The sequence below is a fragment of the Amaranthus tricolor genome, chromosome 9, assembly GCF_026212465.1.
Source record: "Amaranthus tricolor cultivar Red isolate AtriRed21 chromosome 9, ASM2621246v1, whole genome shotgun sequence".
In the NCBI taxonomy this organism is placed as follows: Eukaryota; Viridiplantae; Streptophyta; class Magnoliopsida; order Caryophyllales; family Amaranthaceae; genus Amaranthus; species Amaranthus tricolor.
In genome coordinates, this window is record NC_080055.1 from 20,918,390 (window position 1) to 20,937,811 (window position 19,422).

A 19,422-nucleotide genomic window follows, 5' to 3' on the forward strand; every position below is an offset into this window, starting at 1 on the left:
CGTTGTACAAGGGATTCACTGTATACTAATGAGTCTCCAGTGCGTCTTATTTGAGACCGTATCACCATGAAAGGGGCCTATATAAGCAGCTCAAATTAAGTATATTTAAAAATATATCAATTAATTAATTAAATTAAACTTAAACTGATCACATAGTTTACAAAATTATATGTTTAGTTTTAGGAATTATAACCATCATTTTTTATTTTGTTTTTTTTTATTAGTTTTAACTTTTAATTAATGGACAAGCCCATTATTAAGAGATCTCATTATGAGACCATCTCAATCAAGAGTTAGTAATGAGTCCCATTAGACGGCCTAAGTTGTGCGACCGGCCCAAATTCAATATTTTTCTATTTTTGACATACCAATTTTAAGACTTAAAAAACCAATTCTAAGACTCAAAAGACTCCTTAAAAGGTTAATTTTAAAGTTTTAATAACAATTTCAATGTTTTGGTCATCATAGTTTAAAGTTGTAATGATAATTTTAATCTTTGAAATCGAGCTTTTAAAGCTTAGAAATAGTCTTTTAAGTCCCAAAATCGTCCTTTTAAGTCTTGAAATTAGTAAAGCAAAATAATAATTAGATCAGCTCAATAAGATGCATCTCACAATTAAGACGGTCTCACCTAAGATTTTGCGATCATATACCTATAGGTGAATTGATTTGGGCAGAAAATTCTCGAATTTGGTTTTTTTTTTTTTAAATAGAACTTTCAGGAAAGAGTTGTCATACTTCCTCTTAGTCATTATAATTGTCTCACTCTCTTTATGAACACTATTCATCAATCACATTTAATAGAAGTGTGTGTTTTATTCTTAATCTATAAGTTAAAACATAGTCAAGTAAGATCTTAATTGATTTCTCTCAATGTAAATTTTATTACTAACAAATTTATATATTTTTTAATCAAGCATAATTATAGATAATTACGATTGAAATAGTGAATAGGACTAAGTGATAATTAGAAATTTTAATGACTTTTTTGAAATAATCTTTATTATATATCTATTTCTAATTTTTTGTTAGAAATTTAAAAGGGTTACATATCGTCCAATTCTATGTACATAAAAAAATTGAAGTACATAAAATTAGACCTTTTCTAACGCTTTCAAATTTCTACCGAAAATTAGATATGCAAATAAAATATGATATGGAAAGCGAGTAAGAAATTTTTGTTGTTTTTCAAAGATAGAACGAATCAACTATCTAATACCAGAACTACGATCACCATACTTAATTTCCTTCATTTTAATAACTTTGTCTCATTTTATTTAGCACGTTTGACAAGGCATATTTTGAAGTTTAATATTTCTAACGGCTCATAGCTAAAAATTATAAAAAGTTAATTAATATAAATAATTATTGCGTTGAGACAAATCAAACAAGATCTCATTTAACTATATTTTAACTTACAGATTAAGAATCATTTACAAACAAAGAGTAAACTGTGAATAGTGTCAAAAAATCAAATGCGATAAAGTCAGTTAAAAGGGAGGTTGTACAATTTAACGAGCTGATTAGGCTTACTAAAATCCGAACCACAATTGTATTGTCTTATTAGTACAACTAGATAGTGCCCGTGCGATGCACGGTTTTATTAAATTTTTCGACATATTTGTATCATTTAAGAAATAAAAATTTTAAGAAATAAATTTTACATTATAGTTATATCTCATTTCACTCTAAATAGCTGTATACATTACATACATTGTTTGATTTGTATCATACGTTGCATTGTGCACTTAGATGATTGTGAAAAAAATTAAGTTTATGACAAACAAATCACAACAAATGACAAAAAATTTGATTATATATTTAATATAATTTTATTTATACTTCTATGTGTTTATTTTAAATAAAAGGGCAAATAATTTGTACATGAAGTATACAATACAAAATTATGAGTATTTTAAATAAAAAAAATAGCATACTAATTTACGCTAATAAAAAAAATTACATTAATTTATATAAAGTATTACAACTATTAATAACACACTTCAAAATCAAATTTAACATAAATGTTTATGTAAACTTATTTTATAAAACTTTAAACAAAAAAAATTTATTTTTCCTAAAAAATATAAGTAACTTGCATAAAGATGGTCAACCTAATCATATAAGAATTATACATTGCATTTAAGTAACTAATAAAATAAATAAATAAAATTCGAATAAAAGTATGTTATCTTTTAACCATCGCAAAATATCCAATACACTTAAATAATACTTATTTAATATATAAATTTTTTTAAAAAAATAAATTAAATACATGGTCCTTATATTTAACGATGTGATCTAAAAAGTATAAAATCAATCAATATAGATAATATTATAGTCGTAGTTAGAAAGTAATAAAGTCAAAGATATAAATATTAGTCATAATAACAATGTCGTCATCATTGTGTTTTGGAGGGAAAGTTTTTGTCAAGGTTGTAACACGTAAGCAATATTAAATAATGATGATATCAGCGTGTTTTGTTTTAGTAATAGTTATATATTATATATTGACTTTATTATCCACTTCCATGAAGTGTATGTTTAGTTATTCTTGAATACATTCTTTTTTTTAAATTAAGAAAATTGTCTTTGAAGAATTTTAGGATTCATAAAAAAAATCTCTATAAAAAATGGATGAAATAAATTATATATCATTTTAGAGATAAATAACGTCAACTAATTAGCTCAACTAAAAGTTTAATTTAAACTAATAGTTAAAGTCTCTAAATATGTTATGTATATACTCTATCGTGTCCCTCACACATAAGATCTTTAAGCTAGAAATGTAAAAACAACATAGGTCTTATAGTTGAAGGCTTCCATTACGTTTTATACTCTACTCTCTCTGTCCCACTCATTTTGCATCATTTACCATTTTAGCTCGTCCCACTTAATTTGCTTTATTTCTATCTTTGATCAATAGTATGTATTACTCCTAGTAGTTGTAGTACTTGTACATTAGTGTAGCAACTTATTATTGATTTACAATGCATGCATGATTGACCAGAGCAAATATAGGTATTATTATAGACAATGACATGTTGATCAATTTGTATGGATTTGTTTCTATGAGACCTAATCAGCCTTGACTTGGCTCAACTCTCACCTATACAAACATATTCCAATCATATATTATCTCATCATACATTCACATGATCACAAGGGTAAAAGAAAACCAATAACAAATACAACAGCCTGGTCAAGAGTCAAGACTAAGTCCATTACTATTACTTCTTGGGATGGTTTTTTCTCGTATCGATGAATTAAAAATAGTGTGCACACCTTATAAGTCATTACAACTGGAGTCCTTATTCCTCCCATATGCCATATTATTGTTTGCAGTTCGTATTTTTTCAATTATATGTTAACATTCACAATAAGTCCAGTTGAATGTAATATATTATATAAAGATGTTTATATATATATGTATATTATCTAGTTTACTTCATCATTTGAAACCCACAAACTTTGTTATATTGCTTGCAGCTAAAGTTTTGGAGCTACTAAGTTCAAACAACAGCCATGGGAAGATCACCATGCTATGATAAAACAAAGGTCAAAAAAGGTCCATGGTCTACTGAAGAAGATGCATTGCTCTTCAACTTTGTTTCTAGATTTGGCAATGGAAGCAATTGGATTTCACTACCTAAAAAAGCTGGTAATTACTTTAACTACCTATTTCTATATATTAATTCAATAAGTCTTGTATGAAACCATCTTAATAACATACCTATCTATACAATTAACTCATTTTTTCTAGTTGATCACTTTAAGATTGTAAGTGATCACTTTAATTTTATAAGTGTTCACTTTAAGTTTATAAATAATCATTTTAAAATTATAAAAAATTAATTATTTTAAAATTGTAAAAAGTCATCATTTTAGAATTGTGAGTGATTATATTAAAGTTATAAGTTATCATTTTAAAGTTGTAAGTGATTATTTTACGACAATAGATGTATAATGGGTCAGTCCAATAGAGATGATCTCACTAAAAGACCGTCTTATTTGAGAATTTACGTAATCTAAAATTCTTCATATAATTATTCTTAAATTTCTTAAATAACACTTAAATTATAGTAATAGTGAGTTAATAATGTGTTTGAAACAGGATTAAATTTCTTACTTGAATTTGTTGAACAATTTACATTTATTTACATTTAAGTTGCATTATGGGCTTTGTTTAACTTTGGCCCAATTAATTAATTGTTCATGTATATATATATATATATATATATATATATATATATATATATATATATATATATATATATATATATATATATATATATATATATATATATATATATATATATATATATATATATATATATATATATATATATATATATATATATGTTGGCCTCTTAAGGTTTTGATGATGACTTCACTTGTGAATAAACAAACATATTTTTAGAGATTGTTTTGTAGGTATATATCCGATTTAATGTGAATCGTTGATGAAGCCTATGACTTGATTCGTGGAAGATGTACATGTCTCAAATATCCAAGAAGTTGGGAAATTGCTCTGGAAGACAGTTTACTGTTCCTAGAGTTGAAGTTCTGACGAAAGTTGTAGATGGAGACAGTGTGCTGTTCCTCACGATACAGGTCCGAAGAAGTCATTGACTGGAAGTTACGAAAATTATGTTTTCTGTTTTTAGTTAATGTAAAAGGTCAAAATTTAATTAGTTGCTTAATTAAATTTATTTATTAATTGGCAAAATATTTTCTAATTCGCCTAAAAACATGGAGAAAATCAATTCCTTGTTTATCTCCTATAAACTCGGATGTTCAAGAGACTTGTTCTCTTCTTTGAATTGGTCTCCTATAAATTAGGATCTTACTTTACCCATGATGTTTTAACCGTGCATGTGTACAGCAGTTACATTCCACTCCTACCTTTAACTAACTTTCCATTTTCTTTGGGAGCAAGTAAGTTATGGAGAACGTGGGATATGTGCAACTCGTGGAGAACATGGGCTGAGTGCACTGCTTGCTGTTTCCCTTATAAAAGAGGGAAATTACGGTTCAGTATGCATGGATGAATGAATGAATGTTGCATGGAAAGTGTCCATCAAAAGGGAGAATTAATTGAGAAAAATATTCTAAGTTTTAAATGCCAATTAATTTATAATATTTTTCTTAAGCAACAATTTCATTTTGATCTTTATGAGAATTGGCCTTGTAAAGGGTATTTGAGTGTTTTGTTGTAATTAGACTTATGGGAAGTCTAAGGGAATAGAGAATAGAATCGAGAGAAGAGAAAGAGAAGGAGAGAAGAGAAGAGAAGAGAAGAGAAGAGAAGTGGGCCTAAGTAGAGAAGCTTTGAGTAAAGCATTTAGAGAATTGAGAAGCTTCAAGTGAAGCAAACATTGTTTTGTGTAATTGTAACTAATTGCCTAAACATAGTGAGAATTTTGAAATCCCGGGGGGTCGTGGTTTTTCCTTCTTATTAGGCCAAGAAGGTTTCCACGTAAAATCTTTGTCTCCTTTATTATTTTTCTTTTCGTTTTTAAGTTTAAGTTTTGTCCTTTACTTAATATAATTCCGCAAAAATTAGAGGCAAAAATCTTAAACCTACTACACAACAATTCACCCCCCCCTCTTGTTGCATTCGATCATCCATTAGTATTTCTACAATTGGTATCAGAGCCCTGTTCCTCATTTAATCAGGAAACCCTGAGAGCAGAATCCTGTTCCCTGGAAAGATGTTGAAGATGAACGAGCGCATGGAAGAGGGGTACTCCACACAAAGGCCACCCATGTTCGATGGGAAATTCTATACTTACTGGAAAAATAGAATGGAAATCTTCATAAAGGCTGAAAACTATCAAGTTTGGAGAGTCATTGAAATTGGAGACTTTGAGGTGACGACCATCAACTCCAACAATGAAGCTGTTCCAAAACCAATCACTGAATATGAAAAAGAAGATTTTCAAAAGATGGAGATGAACGCTCTTGCTATCAAGTTACTTCACTGTGGGCTTGGTCCAAATGAGCACAATCGAATTATGGGTTGCAAAACCGCTAAGCAGATTTGGGACCTGCTCGAAGTTACCCATGAAGGTACTAGTGAAGTAAAGAGATCCAAGATTGATTTGCTAATGTCCAAATATGAAAGATTCGTAATGGAACCTAGGGAAAACATTCAAGAAATGTTCACTAGGTTCACAAATATTACGAATGAGTTAGTCTCTCTTGGTAGAATCATTCCCGTTGATGAACAAGTTAGAAAAGTACTTAGGAGTCTTCCTCAAGACGAACGCTGGAGAGCAAAGGTAACAGCCATCCAGGAGTCCAAAGATTTCACCAAGTTTAATTTGGAAGAGCTGGCTGGTTCTCTCATGACCCATGAATTGCATTTGGGAACAGCTGACAGTTCCCGAAACAAAGGACTGGCTCTAGCAGCAGATGATAGCGATGAATCAGAAACTGGTGAAGAGGAAGCAGCACTGTTGGCTCGAAAATTCAAAAAATTCTTCAGGAACAGAAGATATGGAAATCAAAGAAATAACAAAGAGAAGGGAACACCGAACTTGAAGACAAACTTTGAATGCCATAAGTGTGGGAGCACTGAACACTTCATCAAGGATTGCCCTCAATGGAAAAATGAGAAGGGCAAGGGAAAAGCAAGAGAAGTTGGAAGACAATATAAGAAGGGAAACTTCAAAACTGATTTTAGAAAAGCAATGATAGCAGCTTGGGGAGATACGGAGAGCGAGGCTGAGACAGAAGCTACAATGGAAGAGGAAACAACAAACCTATGTCTCATGGCATCTCATGAAGAATCCAAAGAAAAAGAGGTTCAAGTGAGGGGGAACAACTCATGGTATCTCGACAGTGGGTGTTCCAAGCATATGACGGGTGATAGATCTAAATTTCTCTCACTTGAAGCCTATGATGGGGGAACAGTAACCTTCGGTGACAACATGAAGGGTGAGATAATCGCCAAAGGAAAGGTTGGAAGGTCTAGTTCCCATGCCATTGATAATGTAATTTTAGTCGAGAATTTAAAACACAATTTGTTAAGTATTTCTCAATTTTGCGACAAAGGTAACTCTGTTAAGTTTACTTCTGAAAAATGCATAATTTCTAGGAATAGTACAGGAGACCCTGTGCTGGAGGGAATCAGAAAAGGGAACACCTATGTGGTGGACCTGGACACTGTTCCCAGAAACAGTCTAACGTGCTTAAGTGTTATTGAAGAAGACCCACTTCTTTGGCACAAGCGTCTAGGTCATGCTAGTTATTTATTGATTAACACCTTAAGATCAAAAGACCTAGTAAGAGGATTACCTGCAATAAAATTTCTTAAAAATGAAGTTTGTGATCCTTGTGCTAAAGGAAAACAAGTGCGGTCATCCTTTAAATCAAAGAACGGCGTGACTACCACTAGACCATTAGAATTAATTCATATGGATTTATGTGGACCAATGAGAACACAAAGCCGTAGTGGCAAAAAGTATGTGTTTGTTGTTGTTGATGATTATAGTAGATTCACGTGGACCTTATTTTTGGCAAGCAAAGATGAAGCTTTTGATGAGTTTGTTTCCTTTGCTAATAAAACACAAAAATCTACCAATAATCAAATTGTTCACATTAGGTCTGATCATGGGAAAGAATTTGAAAATTCAAACTTCATGAATTATTGCAATGAACATGGTATAAATCACAATTTTTCCGCACCTAGAACACCACAACAAAATGGAGTGGTAGAAAGGAAAAATAGGACCTTAGAAGAAATGGCTAGGACCATGTTGATTGCTAGTGGTCTACCTAGGAATTTTTGGGCAGAAGCCGTTAATACTGCATGCTATACATTGAATCGTGTACTAATTAGACCAATCACTTCAAAGACACCCTATGAATTGCTCAAAGGTGTTAAACCAAATATTTCCTATTTTCGTATATTTGGATGCAAATGTTTTGTTCATGTGAATGGAAAACGAAACATAGGTAAATTTGATGAAAGAAGTGATGAGGCAGTATTTCTAGGTTATTCATCACAAAGCAAAGCTTACAGAGTTTATAATAAGAGAACAATGTGTGTAGAGGAGTCTGTTCACATAATCTTTGATGAAACTAACTTTTCAACAAGTGAACAGGAAACAAGTAATATTAAAATAGGTCTTGCAAATTTGGAAGATGAAGATGAAGGAATCAAAGTGCAAGATCAAGGAACAGCAAGTGAACAGTCGATACAAGAAGAGGCAGAAGAAACTGACCAAGTTCAGGAACTGCCAGCACAACAGGACCAACAGACTGTTCCCAATCCAGCTATTCCCACAGATGAGCAAAATGATCCAGTAGCTGAACAGAATGTCAATCAAGTTGCTGAACAAGAACATGCTACTGTTCCTTCAAGAGAATTTGTGCCTAAACCTTGGAAGTATCAAAGATACCATCCTCTTGATTCAATTGTAAGTGATATAAATAAGGGAACACAAACTAGATCTCAATTGAGAAACTTTTGTGCACACTTTGCGTTCCTATCATCACTTGAACCTAAAAATCACGAGGAAGCTTTAAAGGATTCCGATTGGATAGTTGCCATGCAAGATGAATTAAATGAGTTTGAAAGAAATAAAGTGTGGCACTTGGAACCCAAACCGAAAAACAAGAAAGTTATTGGTTTAAAATGGGTATTTCGGAACAAGCTTGATGAGCATGGAATAATTGTTAGAAATAAAGCTAGACTCGTGGTTAAGGGTTATAATCAACAAGAAGGTATTGATTACACTGAGACTTTTGCTCCAGTAGCAAGGTTAGAGGCTATCCGAATCTTAATTTCTTTTGCTGCATTTATGAATTTTAAACTATATCAAATGGATGTGAAATGTGCTTTCTTAAATGGTTACCTTGATGAAGAAGTCTTTGTGGAACAACCCCCAGGTTTTGAGAATACCTCTTGTCCTAATCATGTCTACAAGCTTGACAAAGCCCTATATGGCTTGAAGCAAGCTCCTAGGCAATGGTACGAAAGACTTTCAAAGTTTTTGATTCAAAATAACTTTGTAAGAGGAAAAATCGACAAAACCTTGTTCTTTAAGAATAAAGGTTCTAATATTTTGGTTGTTCAAATTTATGTTGATGATATTATTTTTGGTGCTACTAATGATCTGTTATGTAAAGAATTTGCTAACCTTATGGGTACAGAATTTGAAATGAGCATGATGGGAGAATTAAATTTCTTTCTTGGTTTGCAAATTAAACAAACTGAAAATGGTATTTTTATTCATCAACAAAAATACATCAAAGAACTTCTTAAGAAATATGGACTAAACAATGCTAAAACCAACCATACACCTATGGCTACCAATGTTAGACTAGATGAAGACCTAAATGGAACTAACGTAGATCAAACAATGTATAGAGGCATGATAGGTTCTTTATTGTATCTAACTGCAAGTAGACCTGATATTTCCTTTAGTGTTGGTTTATGTGCTAGATTTCAATCAAGTCCTAAAGAATCACATCTCACGGCAGTAAAGAGAATTTTGAGATATTTGAAGGGAACAGACGACTTGTCCCTATTTTATCCTAAAAGTGATGTTTATGATTTAAAAGGTTTTAGTGATGCAGATTATGCAGGTGATCTTGTTAATAGAAAAAGTACATCAAGTATGGTACAATATCTTGGCTCATGTTTAGTTTCATGGAGTTCCAAGAAACAAAATACAGTTGCATTATCCACTGCAGAAGCTGAATACGTAGCAGCAGCAGCTTGCTGTTCCCAAATGCTTTGGATAAAACAGCAACTTAGAGATTTTGGTATTAAAGTTGAATGCATTCCTATTTATTGTGATAATACTAGTGCCATATGTATATCTAAAGATCCAGTGCATCATTCACGTGCTAAACATATACACATTAGACATCATTTTCTTAAGGATAATGTAGAACACAAAAATATTGTATTGAAGCATGTTAACACAAATGAACAAGTTGCAGATATTCTGACCAAACCACTTCCTAGGGAACAATATGAAAAAATGAGATTGGAACTTGGTATGATCAAGCTCCACTAAAGTTAGTTGCATATATTTCCCATTGAAGCATCATGAGAATGAAAAGGTCAGGAATCAATCTCAATATCTTGATTGAAAATCAATTATTGCATGGATCAGGTAAACACGTAATAAAGTTAGTACTATGAATGTTTTTACGTTTGCATGTTGTTAATTCAATCAGACCAAAGCAATATGTTCATTATTTTCTTCATAATAATTCATAAAATCATAATTAATTCTCTTTATTTCTTATTTCATATTTTATTCATATTTCACATTTTTGTACGGCCAATAAAGAGATGGAATTGAGAGTTTTGGGAAAACAATTCTTCTTCACTCAAGTAATGCAAAGGCAATAAAGAGATGGGACTTGGAGGAGTAACCGTCATCTCAATAATTTAAAAACCCCTGCTTCACGTCATTACCCTCCACCTTCCCAAACCTTCTCTCAATCTCTCACTCAAGAACCGTCCTTCTTCCTCTCTCAAAACCTTCAAAATTCAAAAATGAAAACCCCCAAATCCTCTAAATCAAGCAAGAAAACTCCCAAATCCAGTATGCCCGATCAACCAAAACCACTAAGAGTAATTGTTCCACCTCCATTACTGCAGGATGCACCACCCACACCAACTGAAACCACACAAGAATCACCAAAACACTCCACTGAACCCACTAGTACCAAAAGAAAAATGTCAACAGGTGGTTCATCTTCTAGAGTAGTTAAGCGATCGAAGCATGTTGATCCAAACAGCGCAGAAGAAGTTTCAAAGGAGATGACTGTAGGGTTCGGGTTGGACAAATATTGGTATGATTCTACTAACTTTCCTAGATTGCATGACTTTTTAAAGTTTCAAGAATGGGAATCATTGATGTCAAACTACAGTTGCAATTCGATTTTTCCAAACCTAATGAGAGAATTTATTGTAAATTTCTCTAATGATGGCGGTATGTGTTCTAGTGTTGTTAAAACTGTTAAAATTGAATATAACAGCGCATTATTAGGGGAATGGTTTAATGTTCCCAATGTTGGTTTTGATACATATCATATTGGGTCAAAGATTGCATTTTCAGGCATCAATGAACGAACAATTTTTAAATTTTTAGGAATTGATAAAAAGGGGAAGATCAGTCACAATGTTCTGTCCCCTATGCATAAATTGTTGTACAATGTTGCTCGCAGATTTATCTTACCACGAAACTCAAAACGTAGTCAAGTGAGTTTGCGTGATGCCACCTTGATTTACTGCATGGAAAAACATATTAAAATAAATTTTCCTTCATTGATGATCTCTCATTTATCAGACTGCATTGAAAAGAAAAGTTTCATTGGCTATGGAGGGTTGTTAACATGGATTTTTAGGAAGTTTGAGGTCCCATTGGAAGGGTTGGAGTTCCCAATGGGTCCCAATATGAAAATTGGTGCTAAATGTTTACAAAATTTGCATTTGAAATTGAATGATGAGGGAGTATTGATGCATGAGGGGGTTGTTGAAGTAGAATCTGATGAGGAAGATATTGAAAAAGAAGAAGAAAAATTGAGAGAGAGAGATCAGGAAGAAAAAGAGGAAAAGGAGCAAGAGCCTGTTCCCACTGACCATATTGAAACAAAAGAAAAAGGGGAACAGGATGGAGAACCTAGTAAGGGGGAAGCAGAACAGGAGGGAGCCTTAGGAGAAGAGGCTCATCACAATCTTTGTGATGATACAAGTGATGAAGAGATTGTGATAGCTCTGAGGAAAAAGGCTAAGTCAATGCAAAGGAAGAGTAGGAGGTTGGCCTCGAAACGCAAGGCTACTTTGGTTGATGAAACACCTTCTGACACCATCCCTGAGCCAACACCTGATAAACCTACCTCTCCCAAGCCAGCCAATTCACCACCACATCAAATTCCATCACCACCACCATCACCTATCCCATGTACACCACCACCACAATCACACACTTCACCCAATATTGGCTGTACTAACTTTGACTCTGTTCCTGCAGTTTCCTTACATTCCATTCTCTCCAAGCTCCTTGATCTACAGTCTCAATTCATTGCATTTCAGGATGAAACTCGTGTCTCGCTTGCTTCTATTGTGGATCAGCTAAACTAAATGGAACAACGCCTTGGTGCCAAGCTGGACACAGTGGAGGTGCAGACTGAATTCATTGATGAAGAAGAGACTGACCATTGATCCCTCTGCTCAAAAATTTAATGATTTGTTGGCTGTATCACTTATCAAACAATTTCTCTTTTTGCCTTGTACCATCTGGGGTACATGGTTGTTGTAACTTTGAACAATTGCTACTTTTCTTTGTTTTTTATTTTCTATGGTCTGTGAAAATTAACTCTATGCAGTTTTAATCATTGTTCATAGCACTTGCTTTTATTATTGTTGTTTGTTGTTTTCATCACTAACAAATCTATATGGTTTGTGCTGAGATTTGATAACCACTAATTCTTTTTGATTGATGACAAAAGGGGGAAGATTATGCACAAACTTAACAGGAGCAGTGAATACAGTGAATACACAGTTACATATCTTGTTGATTTATATTGATTCTTTATATTGATTCTTATGAATGATATGTGTGCTGCTGTGTTTATGCTAGTTTAGTGATCATCTGTGTTGCTAAGTTTGTTGAAGTTCTCATGAATCCTCATGAATATTTGATTCTGTGAAAATACTTAATAAGTTATGTTTATTATTATTAGGTTTATTATAGTTTTATTATGTTAGTTTTATTTTGTTTATGTTAATTTATTCAGTCTATTTTCGTTTAACTTAGTTTATTTCATTTAAGTTTTAAGTTAATTAATTTTGAAAACTTTTGAAAAATATTTGATATTTTAGAGTAAACTGTTTGTTTATGAATGCTTGGTAAATTATATTCTAACAAGTTGATTTGCTAAGTTAATTAGAGTTACTTTAATCTCTAGTATGCTCTATGAATTTTGTTTTACTCTATTTCACTTAAGTTTGTTTATAAAGTTTGCCATCATCAAAAAGGGGGAATTTTTTGGCCTCTTAAGGTTTTGATGATGACTTCACTTGTGAATAAACAAACATATTTTTAGAGATTGTTTTGTAGGTATATATCCGATTTAATGTGAATCGTTGATGAAGCCTATGACTTGATTCGTGGAAGATGTACATGTCTCAAATATCCAAGAAGTTGGGAAATTGCTCTGGAAGACAGTTAACTGTTCCTAGAGTTGAAGTTCTGACGAAAGTTGTAGATGGAGACAGTGTGTTGTTCCTCACGATACAGGTCCGAAGAAGTCATTGACTGGAAGTTACGAAAATTATGTTTTCTGTTTTTAGTTAATGTAAAAGGTCAAAATTTAATTAGTTGCTTAATTAAATTTATTTATTAATTGGCAAAATATTTTCTAATTCGCCTAAAAACATGGAGAAAATCAATTCCTTGTTTATCTCCTATAAACTCGGATGTTCAAGAGACTTGTTCTCTTCTTTGAATTGGTCTCCTATAAATTAGGATCTTACTTTACCCATGATGTTTTAACCGTGCATGTGTACAGCAGTTACATTCCACTCCTACCTTTAACTAACTTTCCATTTTCTTTGGGAGCAAGTAAGTTATGGAGAACGTGGGATATGTGCAACTCGTGGAGAACATGGGCTGAGTGCACTGCTTGCTGTTTCCCTTATAAAAGAGGGAAATTACGGTTCAGTATGCATGGATGAATGAATGAATGTTGCATGGAAAGTGTCCATCAAAAGGGAGAATTAATTGAGAAAAATATTCTAAGTTTTAAATGCCAATTAATTTATAATATTTTTCTTAAGCAACAATTTCATTTTGATCTTTATGAGAATTGGCCTTGTAAAGGGTATTTGAGTGTTTTGTTGTAATTAGACTTATGGGAAGTCTAAGGGAATAGAGAATAGAATCGAGAGAAGAGAAAGAGAAGGAGAGAAGAGAAGAGAAGAGAAGAGAAGAGAAGTGGGCCTAAGTAGAGAAGCTTTGAGTAAAGCATTTAGAGAATTGAGAAGCTTCAAGTGAAGCAAACATTGTTTTGTGTAATTGTAACTAATTGCCTAAACATAGTGAGAATTTTGAAATCCCGGGGGGTTGTGGTTTTTCCTTCTTATTAGGCCAAGAAGGTTTCCACGTAAAATCTTTGTCTCCTTTATTATTTTTCTTTTCGTTTTTAAGTTTAAGTTTTGTCCTTTACTTAATATAATTCCGCAAAAATTAGAGGCAAAAATCTTAAACCTACTACACAACAATTCACCCCCCCCTCTTGTTGCATTCGATCATCCATTAGTATTTCTACAATATATATATATATATATATATATATATATATATATATATATATATATATATATATATATATATATATATATATATATATATATATATATATATATATATATATATATATATATATATATACTCTTCCTGAATATAGAAGAGACATTGGGAAAAACCCTAAGTTTGTCATGGTATCAGATGACCTTTCATTTCCTTTCTCACGGCTGACATCCCTCTTTCTTCTTTCTCTTGCTTTTTCCTCTTAAACCGTTCCCTGCTTTTCCCTGCTTTTCCCAAGGCCGACCTTTGCTTTTCTCAAGGCCGACCTTTCTTCTTCCCCTTTTCTTTTCCCTGCTTTTCCCAAGGCCGACCTTTGCTTTTCCCAGCGATTTCTTTGCTTTCTCTTCTCTTCAATCGATTGACATTCCAGTCATGTCGGGTGCACCGAAGCCCACCGATACACAGGTGATTGATATTACTTCTCCATTCTACCTTGGCTCCGGCGATCAACCAGGTAATTTCATCTCTCATATCATTCTCAAAGGTGATAATTATGTTTCTTGGTCTCGTGCTATTACTTTATCATTAAAATCTCGTCGTAAATTTGGTTTTGTTGATGGTTCCATTGGTAAACCAACTGCTCCTCATGAAATTCTCGATTGGGACACCGTTAATTCCATGATTGTTTCTTGGATTAATCGTACTCTTGACCCTAAAATTGTTTCTTCTATACCCTTTCATGATACGGCTCGGGCTTTGTGGTTGTATCTTGAAAAACGTTAGTGTGTTGCTAATGGTCCGCGTCTTCAACAACTTCGGGCGCAAATTACGGACTGTCGTCAATTGAAATCTATGACAGTTGAGGACTATTATACTAAACTTATGGGGCTCTATGATGAACTTGATCGTCTGAAACCTCTTCCTCATTGTAGTTGTGGTTAGTGTACTTGTGGTGTTGTGGAAAAATTTCTTCAAGACCGGGATGAAGAAATATTACATCAGTTTTATATTGGAATTGATGATGACATTTACGGTGCGGTTCGTACTAATCTCTTGTCTCAGATGCCTTCCCCGGACATTGATCGTGCTTATCAAACCTTCCTTCAAGAGGAACGATCACGCTCCATTGCTCGCACAAAGCCCATTGACACCGAGACCCATGTGTTTGCTCTCTCGAATTCTCGGTCTCGTTCACGGCCTCCTGTGCTTGATAAAACTGCTCTTCTTTGTTCTTATTGTAAGAAGCGTGGTCATGAGCGTGGTACTTGTTTCGAATTACACGGTAAGCCTTCTTGGTGGCATGAACGCTATGGTAATGCTAAGGCCTCTAATTCTTTGTCTGCTACTGCATTGGTGTCTCGGACTCGGGGAGCCCAGGCTAATGCCGTCTCTTCTCTTGGAGGTGGGCTACTGCCCCTGCCTCCCTCTGTTCCATCGAAAGAGCCTGATGTTGCTGCTCTTGGTACTGCTCAGGTGCATTCTATTTACATGCTCCCACTCCTAAGCACTCGGATGATCGTATGATTGGTAAGTATTCTTGCTTTGAATGGATTATTGATAGTGGGGCGTCCCATCACGTCACCGGCATCTACTCTTGTTTAGATAATGTCGAAAGCATTTCCGAATGTGCCGTTAAACTACCTGATGGTAGGCGTGTTTCTGCTACACTTCGTGGCAGTGTTAAGCTTTCGTCGACTATTACTCTCTCTAATGTACTCTATGTTCCGGGCCTAAATTGTAACTTGCTGTCTGTTTCCTGCCTTCTTGATGATTGTGGTTGTGTTGTTCGTTTCACTAATACATTATGTGCTATACAGGACCCATGCTCGGGGACGCTGATTGGAGCAGGTGAGCAACGTGATGGCCTTTATTTCTTCCGTGATGTTCCTGCGGTGTGTGTGGTTGCAGTTGCGGGGGTTTGCGAATTTGAGATCTGGCATCGTCGTATGGGTCATCCGTCTAATAAGATTATTAAGTTAATTCCTGCTATTAGTTCCAGTTCTCATAGAAAATTTTTGAATAAAGCATGTGTCGTTTGTCCACAAGCGAAACAAACTCGTGAACCTTTTCCTGTTAGTCTTTTTCATGCTACTAGAGCTTTTGAACTGATTCATTGTGATCTTTGGGGTCTTTACTCTACCCCCTCTTCGTGTAATGCAGTTTATTTTTTGACTATTGTGGATGATTACTCTCGTGGTGTTTGGGTTTATTTGTTACAAAATAAAACTGAAGTTCTTTCTTCATTTCATTCTTTTTTTGCTATGGTTACTCGTCAATTTGAATTGAATGTGAAATATGTTCGAAGTGATAACGGAACAGAATTTAATTGCATGGTGCCTTATTTTGATTCACATGGCATTATTTTCCAAACTTCGTGTGTTAGCACCCCACAACAAAATGGTCGAGTTGAGAGAAAACACCAACACATTCTTAATGTCGGTAGGGCTTTGCGGTTTCAAGCTAATTTACCTATTTCATTTTGGGGGGAGTGTATTTTGGCGGCCGTATATATAATTAATCGAACTCCTACGCCGTTGTTGGGTAATAAGACTCCGTTTGAAATGTTGTATAACACACCTCTACGGATGAAGGCTCTTCTTCTGTTGCTTCCTGTTCTTCAAGTGTCTCCGGTACTCCCTATCCTATAGCACATTATGTTAATTGTGATAACTTTTCTATGCCACATCGTTCGTTTCTTGCAGCGATTCTCTCTGGCTCTGAGCCCCGCTCTTTTCGCGAGGCTATGCAGGATAATGGATGGAGAGAGGCGATGCAAAAGGAAATTACTGCTTTAGAGGATAATAATACATGGGAACTTACTGCTCTGCCTCCAAGTAAGAAGGCTCTTGGCAGTCGTTGGGTGTACAAAGTCAAATATAATGCTGATGGTTCGGTTGAGCGTTTAAAGGCTCGCTTAGTTGTCTTTGGTAATCATCAGGTTGAAGGGATTGATTATCATGAGACTTTTGCTCCTGTTGCGAAAATGGTGACCGTGCGTGTTTTTCTAGCAGTTGCAGCTGCTAAAAACTGGGAGTTGCATCAGATGGATGTTCATAACGCTTTTCTTCATGGTGATTTGACAGAGGAGGTGTATATGAAACCCCCTCCTGGTTTTTTATCTCACGGTAAGGTGTGCCGCTTATTAAAATCTCTGTATGGTCTGAAACAGGCTCCAAGATGTTGGTATGCTAAATTGTCTGCTTCTTTGAAACAATATGGGTTCTGTCAATCATACTCTGATTATTCCTTGTTTACTTATCGGAGGAGTTCTATTCAACTTAATGTTCTCATTTATGTCGATGATTTGATCATCTCGGGCAATGATTCCTCTGCTCTTTCTGCATTCAAACTATATTTGTGTACGTGCTTTCACATGAAAGATCTTGGGCGGTTGAAGTATTTTCTTGGAATTGAGGTGGCTCGTAATGATGAAGGTATTTTATTGTTTCAGCGTAAATATGCTCTTGATATCATTTCCGAGGCCGGTTTGTTGGGTGCGAAGCCGTCTCCTTTCCCCATTGAACAAAATCACTCTTTGGCTCTTGCGTGTGGTAATTTGATTGAGTCTCCAAAACGATATCGTCGGCTTGTTGGTCGTCTTATATATCTTTCTTTCACACGACCTGATTTGACCTATGCAGTTCATATTCTAGCTCAATTTATGCAGGCTCCCCGTGTGGAGCATTGGGATGCGGCCTTACGTGTTGTACGCTATCTTAAAGGTTCTCCTGGTCAAGGTATTCTTCTTCCCTCTAGCTGTGACCTACGTCTTGTTGGTTGGTGCGACTCTGACTGGGCTAGTTGCCCTCTTACTCGACGCTCATTGACTGGATGGATTGTGTTTCTTGGTGGTTCTCCAATTTCTTGGAAAACCAAGAAACAACATACGGTTTCTCGTTCGTCTGCTGAGGCTGAATATCGTTCAATGGCTTCTGTCACTTGTGAACTCAAATGGCTAAAGGGTCTGCTTTCTAGTTTGGGCGTTGATCCTTCTGCTCCTATGATATTGTACTGTGATAGTAAGTCTGCTTTGCATATCGCCCAGAATCCTGTTTTTCATGAGCGGACGAAACATATCGAGGTTGATTGCCATTACATACGGGATGCGATTCAGGAGGGTCTTCTTTCTACTTGTCATGTTTCTACGCATGAGCAGTTGGGTGATATCTTTACTAAAGCTTTGGGTTATCGACAATTTACATTCCTCCTACGCAAGTTGGGCATTTGTAATCCGTCTGCTCCAACTTGAGGGGGGTGTTGAACAATTTACATTTAATTTGCATTATGGGCTTTGTTTAACTTTGGCCCAATTAATTAATTGTTCATGTATATATATATATATACTCTTCCTGAATATAGAAGAGACATTGGGAAAAACCCTAAGTTTGTCAGAATTATTCAAGGCCTGATATTAAGCATGGTGAGTTTACACAGGAGGAAGATAATGTTATATGCAAGCTTTACAATACCATTGGCAGCAGGTATAAACTTGTACCACAATTTATTATGTCAAAGTGTCAATTATTTTTCTCCTATGTTTAGGTATCGTTAAGTACGCCCCCTTCTATTTATTTATCTTTATTAAGACTAAACAAACTTAAAAATTTTAGAGGTCCTTTTTCTTTATACTTTTTTGAATTTTAAGTTGTAAAAATAAATAATTAAATTATAAGGCAAAAGTAATATACACTCCTTTCGTTCATTAATGAAGTTTTCATAAATATTTACGAAAATTCACAAAAATAGAACTTTAAAATAGTGGATATTATTTAATTTGAATAATAGATTTGATGGAGGAAAAGTAGGGATCATAAATATTAAAAAAATGTTAAAAGAAAGTTAGTGGAAAAAATATGAGGACCATAATTTATAAAAAAATATTTTTTATAAAGTTAATGGAAAACATGTGAGGACCATAAAAAATATAAAAATGGTAAAAATAAAGTTAATTGAAGATATGTGGGGACCATAAGCATTATTAAAATATTAAAATGAGAATAGACAAGGTTATTTTTATCCAAAATTTGTAATAGTATTGAAAAGAATCTTTATAGGAATAACATATACTCTAAAATAAAAAGTGGGAACTTCTTTAAGAAACGGGAATATAAACTAATTTAATCATGAGATTGCTCAATTT